Raw genomic sequence first — 10209 nt, 5'->3', positions numbered from 1 at the left:
CTAGAGAACCAGTGACAGTGTCACAAACTGAATTAGCAAACTCAGAAAATTAATTTAAAAAGACTATAGCAAATAAAGTAAGAGTAGGTTAATTCAACAAGCACCACAGACAGACTCGCGCACACACACACATAACTGAGCACGACCCTCAGTGAAAAAGGTGAAAATCAGCTTTTACTCTTATAATATGGTTAAAAAAAGAAAGTTGTAATTTAGAAACTACTGTGCTATATATTTGTGTGACATCTGTAGCTGTGAAGTATTTGCATAGCATAATTACTATGACCTTTTTTTGTTAGTAAGATGTTCTTTCCCTCTCACTGAATGACAATAATATTAATATTTATTATTATTATTATACTGCAGTGCCATACACACACACACACACACACACACACACACACACACACACACACACACACACACACACACACACACACACACACACACACACACACAAACGTTTTATGTCATTTTTCATGTGTACAGTGGGGCAAAAAAGTATTTAGTCAGCCACCGATTGTGCAAGTTCCCCCACTTAAAATGATGACAGAGGTCAGTAATTTGCACCAGAGGTACACTTCAACTGTGAGAGACAGAATGTGAAAAAAAAATCCATGAATCCACATGGTAGGATTTGTAAAGAATTTATTCGTAAATCAGGGTGGAAAAAGAAGTATTTGGTCAATAACAAAAATACAACTCAATACTTTGTAACATAACCTTTGTTGGCAATAACAGAGGTCAAACGTTTACTATAGGTCTTTACCAGGTTTGCACACACAGTAGCTGGTATTTTGGCCCATTCCTCCATGCAGATCTTCTCGAGAGCAGTGATGTTTTGGGGCTGTCGCCGAGCAACACGGACTTTCAACTCCCGCCACAGATTTTCTATGGGGTTGAGGTCTGGAGACTGGCTAGGCCACTCCAGGACTTTCAAATGCTTCTTACGGAGCCACTCCTTTGTTGCCCGGGCGGTGTGTTTTGGATCATTGTCATGTTGGAAGACCCAGCCTCGTTTCATCTTCAAAGTTCTCACTGATGGAAGGAGGTTTTGGCTCAAAATCTCACGATACATGGCCCCATTCATTCTGTCCTTAACACGGATCAGTCGTCCTGTCCCCTTGGCAGAAAAACAGCCCCATAGCATGATGTTTCCACCCCCATGCTTCACAGTAGGTATGGTGTTCTTGGGATGCAACTCAGTATTCTTCTTCCTCCAAACACGACGAGTTGAGTTTATACCAAAAAGTTCTACTTTGGTTTCATCTGACCACATGACATTCTCCCAATCCTCTGCTGTATCATCCATGTGCTCTCTGGCAAACTTCAGACGGGCCTGGACATGCACTGGCTTCAGCAGCGGAACACGTCTGGCACTGCGGGATTTGATTCCCTGCCGTTGTAGTGTGCTACTGATGGTGACCTTTGTTACTTTGGTCCCAGCTCTCTGCAGGTCATTCACCAGGTCCCCCCGTGTGGTTCTGGGATCTTTGCTCACCGTTCTCATGATCATTTTGACCCCACGGGATGAGATCTTGCGTGGAGCCCCAGATCGAGGGAGATTATCAGTGGTCTTGTATGTCTTCCATTTTCTGATGATCGCTCCCAGAGTTGATTTTTTCACACCAAGCTGCTTGCCTATTGTAGATTCACTCTTCCCAGTCTGGTGCAGGTCTACAATACTTTTCCTGGTGTCCTTCGAAAGCTCTTTGGTCTTGGCCATGGCGGAGTTTGGAGTCTGACTGTTTGAGGCTGTGGACAGGTGTCTTTTATACAGATGATGAGTTCAAACAGGTGGCATTCATACAGGTAACGAGTGGGGGACAGAAAAGCTTCTTACAGAAGACGTTACAGGTCTGTGAGAGCCAGAGATTTTCCTTGTTTGAGGTGACCAAATACTTATTTTCCACCCTAATTTACGAATAAATTCTTTACAAATCCTACCATGTGAATTCATGGATTTTTTTTTCACATTCTGTCTCTCACAGTTGAAGTGTACCTCTGGTGCAAATTTCTGACCTCTGTCATCATTTTAAGTGGGGGAACTTGCACAATCGGTGGCTGACTAAATACTTTTTTGCCCCACTCTATGTGGTTTTAAGTTAGTAATTTCCACATTTCTATAGGGCCTGTAGAAACCAAGTTGAACATAAAAGACAATTTACATAAAATAATAAATGATTTTGGCCTGCAATGTATTTAGTATTTTGTACCCTGCCTCTTGAACTATGACAACTAGGATAAGCTAAAGCTCCTGAATTGGATAAGAAGGATTTTAAATGAATTTATTCCTAGGTCTGACAAATGGCAGCCAAAAACTGTAGTGTCTTTCTCCACTCTTAGTTCACTTTCTTACACAATAAAGCCAGCACTGACTACCGTGCGCGAAATGTTCTGCAATGTAATAGTTCTGCAATGTAATAGTTCTGCAATGTAATAGTTCTGCAATGTAAAACTAAAAATTTAGAAGAATAAGGAAGTATTACTGCTGTGGTCTTACCACTGTAAAATGCAACGGGCATTGTTGCACATGTCCAGAACACACGAGTCCAGAACAGAAGTCAAACTTTTTTCTGTTCAGTTTTGAAGGAGACAATTCTTTATTTCCACAAAGATACAGAGCCCTGCAAGGGACATTGGAGAAAAAAAAAAATGAAGATGTACTTTGCGAGATCCCGCAAAAGTTTTGAGTTCATGCACCTCCAGGTCAGAATTGAAAACTTAGAAACAACCACAGCGATGGAGGCCACACACCCATGTGAGAGATTCATAGATTTTTATTTTGAGCTTGGACTAAATTATAAAAACATTAACATGGTGCTTGGCAGTAGACCCAGCATGCATGTGTGAGTGAGAGATAAAGGGAACGTAGGAAGTGAGAGAGTGGGAGTAGATAAAGTATAGTGAGAGATGAGAGCAGGGCCAGGTTGAGGGAACGGAGAGGCTTGCAGGAAGAAAGACGAGAGAGGGAGAAGAGGTGGAGAGGAGCAGGGAGTAAATGAAATGAAAACTGTGTAAATACCATAATTTAGGCTACTATTTTTTTTTAGGTAGGCATGTATGCACATTTGTTAAATTTATGTATTCTTTTTAACAGGATCAGCTGGATGACCCTGCACAGGTTTGGAATACACACTCCATCATGCCATCGAAAAATATCAATATCCCCAGTGGTCGGCCTAATCTAATGCATTACCTGGGCTCTATGGACAAGAGACTTCCTTTGCCTCACTGAAGAACATGTTGAACTGTGTAAAAACGAGTGTGTTTTTTCAACTGACCAAACTATGTGATCCAGATGTATATGAACTGTGCAATAGCCTTATAACTGAGTCCCATCTAACTACAGCAACAGACCCATATCAGGCTGTGAACTTGTACATGCATCTAAGAGAGACATGCCATGGGTGTGGAGAAGCAATCCATTACATACTTTGGCTACTGCAGAATGACCTTGTGAGCAATTGTTTCAATGGCAGGCTGCATGTTTTTCTTAGGTGGTAGAAAGTGGGAACCCATCCTTGTAAAGTGGTCAATAGGGATGGGTATTGATAAGATTTTCACGATTCCGATTCCATTTTCGATTCTGTTTAACGATTCGATTCTTTTTTTAAAAAAAAGGAGAACCCTAAGGTCGATTAGCTTAGAACTTTGTTTTATATCTTTTATACCGCTGTCAAACTCTGTGTTCTCCTGTTTTATGTTGCATTACCCATTTTGCTGCTGTCTGTGGATAAGATTACAGCTACCTATGTTTACGATCGCCACACTTTACTTCGGATTAAATCAACTATGGAATCTATGGATGAAACCTGGAAATATTTTCGAGGCTTCTCTCCACCCTCCGGGCGATCAGCTGTTGCCCATTACGTCCCTTGCTTGCCTGGGCCAGGGAAAAACTGGCAAGTGTCTTGTAGTGGAAAGAGACAAATTATGAGGGACATTTCTAAAGGGAAAAAAATCCCACAAACCTTAAAGTGCACTTGAAAAGCTCACACAAGAAGGCTAACCTAGCTTACCTTGAGAAGGTAAGGGAGCACACTCAACCCTCATCCCCAGAAAACAGAAGCTAACCCCAGGCAAGGCAGCGTGATGCATCCCGAGACAACAGCACGGGGATATCTACATGACTGTGTGAGTCAATTGCCTTCAAAAAGTTTATCAATTCACTTGAACCAAAATTACGAACACCCGGTGCTGCAAGAGTTAATAGTCTCATTGGGGCCAAGATATACATTTTATAGTTGCCTGGTATCAATGGTTGTTCATCTGCCTTTATTTATTTATGTTATTTATTTATTTAAAGAACCCATAGGTGGGAATGTGAGTTGTCTGTCTCTGCGTGTTAGCCCTGCGACAGACAGGCGACCTGTCCAGGGTGCAGGGTATGGTAGCTAGAATAGCAACATACCTGTTATGATATTTTGATACCACGGTAAGCATTTACAGGATATTGTTTTATACAGGAAAACTGTTACTCAATAAGGCCGATCTACTAGTTGTTTTTCTCTTTCTCTGTGACCCAAGAATTAATGTGTAAGACTTACAGGCTGGTACCTCAAGGTCGAAAACACCACAGAGATGAGACCACTTCCTTACTCCCATCCTCCCTTTTTCCTTATCTCCTGGAAAAGGCTCGTTAAAGGCTAGGTGGTTTGTTTCAGAATTCACTGATGAAAGAACTCTGTATTCTATGTCTAGGAGTGTATTTTGCTGGGATGATCATAAATTATAGCTGAACTGATAAACTACACACAGGATACTTCTTGGCTCACAAGGCAGGAAGACGTTTCCTTATTTGGTCTGTACCGGTTTGAACTGGGAAAGCTGACACACGAACCTTTTTTCATCTATATAAACTGCTGTGTATCAAATAAACCTTTGAGTCGATTGGGAAGGCAACCTAAAGCAGTCTCTGTTTTCTTGTTCTCCCAAGCTGCTCCCGAGCTCGTACTAACACGCTGAATGGCATACCTGAGTGTTACTTTGAATAATTAGGAGTCTTATAAGGAAAGGACAAACTCTGCTTATCGCTCACGCCACGGAGGAAACCCGGGAAGGCAATTTCCTTCAATTTTGGTGTCAGAAGTGGGATGCTGACAGAAGGTAAATATGCGTCTTTCATATTTATATAAAGACCTATTATACCTCTCTCAGTGATCGATCCATAAAAAAACGGGATATGCTGACGAAGTTTCACTTAGTGATCCAGAGAGATACACTGACTGACTTCCTCAGTCCCCGAATAAAGAAACGGGATATGCTGACGAAGTTTCACTTAGTGATCCAGAGAGATACACTGACTGACTTCCTCAGTCCCCGAATAAAGTAAATTAACCCTTGTGTGGTGTTGGTGGACACAGGAAGTTGCCTGTTGTCTTGAATATTTTAATTTTGTTTAAGTTGCTCACTCAGAAAGAGTGACACAGGAAGTTGCCTGTTGTCTTAAATACTTCTCGTTAAGTGAGAAGTTGCTCACCAAAGAGTGACACAGGAAGTTGCCTGTTGTCTTAAATACTTCTCGTTAAGTGAGAAGTTGCTCACCAAAGAGTGACAAAGTTGAACGGGTCTCACAGACCCGATTACCATACAAGGGTTAAAAGCAGTAAATTAAAAGCAGAAAGACACAGGAAGTTGCCTGTTGTTTTACGAGAAGTTGCTCGTTAAGCGAGAAGTTGCTCGCTAAGTGAGAGTTGCTCACACAAACAAAAATTGCTAGCAATAAATTTAAAGTAACCTCAGCTGTGCCGCAGCGAAAATACTAACCTAAATCCTCCTAGCGTGTAAACCCCTCTGGAAATCACTGAACATGGGTCAGAATTATTCAAAGACCACAGACAGGTCCGATAAAAAAATCTAAAGTACCTGTAAAACCAAAAATTAATAAAATACAAAATAAAGTCTCAAATAACGGCTCAGTATAACTCCCATTTCCGGTTACGTGTAACCTACGTCCGCGAATCGGTGAAGACGTCCATGATCACGTATCCAGAACATGCGGGAGTGCTTATGTGACTGACTTTGTTTACAACTTAAGAAGTTCAATGCATTCTAATTTCTTTTCGGAGCCTTATCCCGAACGATTATCGCCAGAAAACAGGTCAGTAGAAATGTTGAATATCATTTGTGATAAGAAAAGTAGTCTGCTTAAAAAGTCCTGTAGAAAATATATGATAGAATGCCGCGACGTGATGCATCAAATGTTACCGCTATGGACAAAAGGAGGGTAAATAATGACAAAGTCGCCGATTTCTTTAAGAATCTAAAGAAATTCCTGCTAACAATGTCCAGAGACAAAATTGACTTAAATGCAGTAACTATGTGTAAACAGAAGCCTGATGAATCTATCCTAGTATTCATAAAACGCTTTATGCACTGTTGGACAAGCTAGAGGTGCAAATTCAGCTCAGTTTTCCAGCAGCCGCAGACACCCAAGGCAAAAATGAATTTGTGTATTTCATTTAACATAAAGGGTGAAATGTTTGCTGACACTGATAACAGCTTATGTTTTCTCTGCCCTATGTACCGACATGATGGAGAAGGAACATCCTCTGTGTCAGCTGGACCCTCAGCAGAGAATGAACTCAACATCCTTTTTGTCCGGTACTCTATGTCACACACTGTGCCAAAAAAAAAAAAAAAAAAAAACGTGTACAGACGCCACTAACAGGTAATCCCATGACTGGGAGCCACACTTTTGTTTCTCTCACACTGTTCAACAACATGATAACTGCTCACACAAGTGAAGGTCAAACAGTGATTTTGTCACATAACTCAGACATAGTTTATGACATAACTACACCATGTCGTCACATAGATCTAACCTACCCTATCCACTGTACTATTTCTGCACTTACGTTGCCAGCTGAATACCAGAATATGACATTGTGGTCTAAAAGTGAGAATGATATAGGATTTATTGACTGCATACCTTATCACGCACAGCTAAAAAAAAACAAAAAGCGAGTATATGTCAGGCAATGTCCCCTTTCCACGGAAAAAGCCGCAGCCCTAGATGTCATGATAGGAGATTTATTGACTACAGGAGTAATAAAGCCCACACTCCTGTCAATCCTGTGCCAAAGCCTAACAAACCTGGCGTATGGCGTTTCATACAAGACTTAAGGCAAATTAATGCAGTCAACATTCCTCTGCCACCTCTCGTTTCAGATGTTCACAGCATATTGACATGCATTGCATACACATTTTACCGTGGTGGATTTATGCTCCGCTCCTTTTTCTCAGTACCTGTGACACACAGCCGTTATTTGCATTCACACATAGAAATAAGCAGTACACTTGGACTCGTTTGCCTCAAGGCATGATAGACAGCCCTGCTGCTTTCTCAATGGTGATCCGTGCTACCCTGGACAGCTTCACTCCTCCTGAGGGCTGTACTCTGATCCACATGTGGATGACCTCCTCCTCTGTGCTGAAAGTGAAAAACTATGTCAAACTGCTACACACATGCTTCTCCAGCACCTCCAAAAGACTGGCCACAAAGCATCTGCAAAGAAAATGCAGTACTGTCAGACTTCTGTTCAATATTTGGGATTCACACTGTCTCACGGAAAACGTTCCATGACTGCAGACAGGGTCAAAGCTGTGACCTCCGTCCCTCGTCCCACTACACAGAAGGAAATGTTGTCCTTCCTGGGCATGGTGAACTATTGCAGACAGTGGATACCAGACTGTTCTTTTCATGACCACATTCTGCGTGACTGTTGTAAAAAAGACAAGCCTCCTCGAATACTGTGGTCCACAGAAATGACTGCCTCTTTCAATGCATTACAGGGAGTGCTGACCTCCGCCACTCAAAGGTGCTGCCTGAATTGTTCAGGAATGCCGGCCTGCCTGAGGGCAGTAGCAGCTTGCTCTATCATGATAAGGGACTGCGGGAAGCTCACACTCTCACATGACACTATTCTACACACAAATCACTAGGTCACGACCATTGTAGCAAACATAACTACACAACATATGCAAATCTCACTATAAAAGCGAGCAGCACACCTGATTCGCCAGCACATTTATTGATCCTATGCTGTGTTCTTCTGACCGACAGGATGGCTCAGACAGGCTTGATGATCATGACTGCATGACACGTATACAGGAATCCACAGCACCATGTCCAGATTTAGAGCAAACACCTATCTCAGACTCAGCCACGGTTTATGTGGACGGGTCCTGTTCAAGGCCGAATGACAACTCATTTCTTTGTGGCTATTCAGTGGTAACAGTGCCTGACATCATACTAGAGGCTCACTCATTACCATTTCACTCAGCACAAAAAGCAGAGCTCATGGCTTTAATACGCGCCTGTGAGCTACATTTGGATAAGCATGTGACGATTTACACAGACAGCCGCTATGCATTTGGTGTCGTACATGACTTTGGCACATTGTGGAGACAGAGAGGATTTAGATCTGCTGATGGAAAATAAATTGCTAAATTCTGATTTTGTTCAAAGACTTTTTCAGGCTATACAGCTGCCATCGGCCATTGCAGTTGTAAAAACGAAAGGACACAGTACAGCTGACACAGACGAAGCAACAGGTAATGCCTTAGCAGACGTGACAGCCAAGGCTGCAGCTGCATCACAGCTCCCACCTCCGCAGGAAGTATTATCTGTGCCCCTACAGCTGCCACTTGTTACACTCCCAGACTATTTAGACACAAATGTTGATTTAAAATTTATACAAGAGCAAGCCTCTGCATAGAATAATGACTGTACCTTAGATGACAGAGATGGCCTATACTAAATCTTAAGGGTTTGATTGCCCTCCCATATTCCCTGCTGCCAGTCCTTGTCCGACATTTTCACTGTGTGAGTCATGTCGGACAAAGAGGGGTAATAGGGGCAATAAAATCAAGATTTGTAATTGAGAAAACATTGCATGCAGTAAAAAGCATATTAGCAACCTGTCTAACATGTGCACGAACTAATGTAGGTAGCTCAAAAGCAAAACATCAGCATTTACCACAACCAGATTTTCCATTTCATACATTACAAATTGATTTTACACAAATGCCAGCACAAGGAAGCATCAAGTACTTACTGGTAATAGTGGATCAATTTAGTAAATGAGTAGAAGCTTATCCAACATCAAAAGAAACTGCAGAAGTAGTCTGTCAAAAGTTGAGCAATGAAATAATACCCAGATTCGGAATACCTCACCAGATTAACAGTGATAGAGGATCTTCATTCACATTAGAAGTAATTCAAAAGTGTGCTAAAACTTTAATGACCTGTGTCAAATTACTTACTCAAGTCCTGTGTGAGATTAGAATGACTCAATCTGAAGTAACCAAATTATTTCCATTTGAAATAAGACTATTTCCAAGACCATGGTCAGCTTCCAGAGGGGCACCGCTAGTAGAAGGTGATCTATATTGCATTGTCCACTGATGTTCACAACCTGGTAGAAAAACTGAATAATAACTATCAGAAAGTTTGTCTCTCTCAGCTTTTCCCCTCCACAGTTCCACCAGTGGAGACAAGGAGACGCATGTTGGAGAAGCCACTAAAACCAAGGACTCTCTGGGAGGCCGCGCGTGTTCCAGCCCCAGACTGTATTGGCAGTGACGAAGAACCAGCATCCTCACAGACGGACAACCTCAGTGGATTCATGCCAGCAGGGTTAAGACCAGCCCAATCGGACCATCTCAGGCGTCGGATCAAGCAGACGACATCTCCGGCGAGCCAGCGCCCGGAACTAGAGCAAATAAACACACACGGGTAGACGACATCTCCGGCGAGCCAGCGCCCGGAACCAGAGCAAATAAACACACGGGTAGATGACATCTCCGGCGAGCCAGCGCCAGGATCCAATTTACACACACACACAATCACTGATTAAGACACGACGTCTGAAAGAACAACAACAAGGTACTCAAACATCCAGCAGGAACAGAAAGCCAAAAGTACCACATGATGTCTAACCTGATAAAGCCAGACTCATTTCATCCTGATAATGGAGAAAATGAAATGCCCATTGTCATCATACGACGCTTATTCAATGTCTCTCGAACCTGGGACCAGGCCAGGAGACAACTGAAGAACTGTTTTTCTTATATACTTTCTTATATATTTAGGTTATTTATCATATCTATCGCATTAACCTTAGGATTTCTCTTTGCTATTTTGTATTGTAAACTGCAACCATGTTCACATTTCTGCAGGTCATATTTTGCTGACTATACCTC

At 42.1% G+C, this 10209-nt stretch overlaps 1 long non-coding RNA gene across 1 annotated transcript; it reads left to right on the top strand.

Moving 5' to 3' along the window:
• Nucleotides 1-5599: 5599 nt before the first annotated feature.
• Nucleotides 5600-6651, top strand: LOC113007644 (uncharacterized). Its single transcript, XR_003269926.1, has 2 exons — nucleotides 5600-6103; nucleotides 6546-6651. It is a non-coding gene; the product is annotated as an uncharacterized LOC113007644 (long non-coding RNA).
• The last annotated feature ends 3558 nt before the right edge of the window (nucleotides 6652-10209 follow it).

This window comes from Astatotilapia calliptera, chromosome 16 (genome assembly GCF_900246225.1).
Source record: "Astatotilapia calliptera chromosome 16, fAstCal1.2, whole genome shotgun sequence".
NCBI classification, from domain to species: domain Eukaryota; kingdom Metazoa; phylum Chordata; class Actinopteri; order Cichliformes; family Cichlidae; genus Astatotilapia; species Astatotilapia calliptera.
The sequence above is the reverse complement of the archived record's forward strand: the minus strand, read 5'-3'. Positions and strand labels throughout refer to the sequence as shown.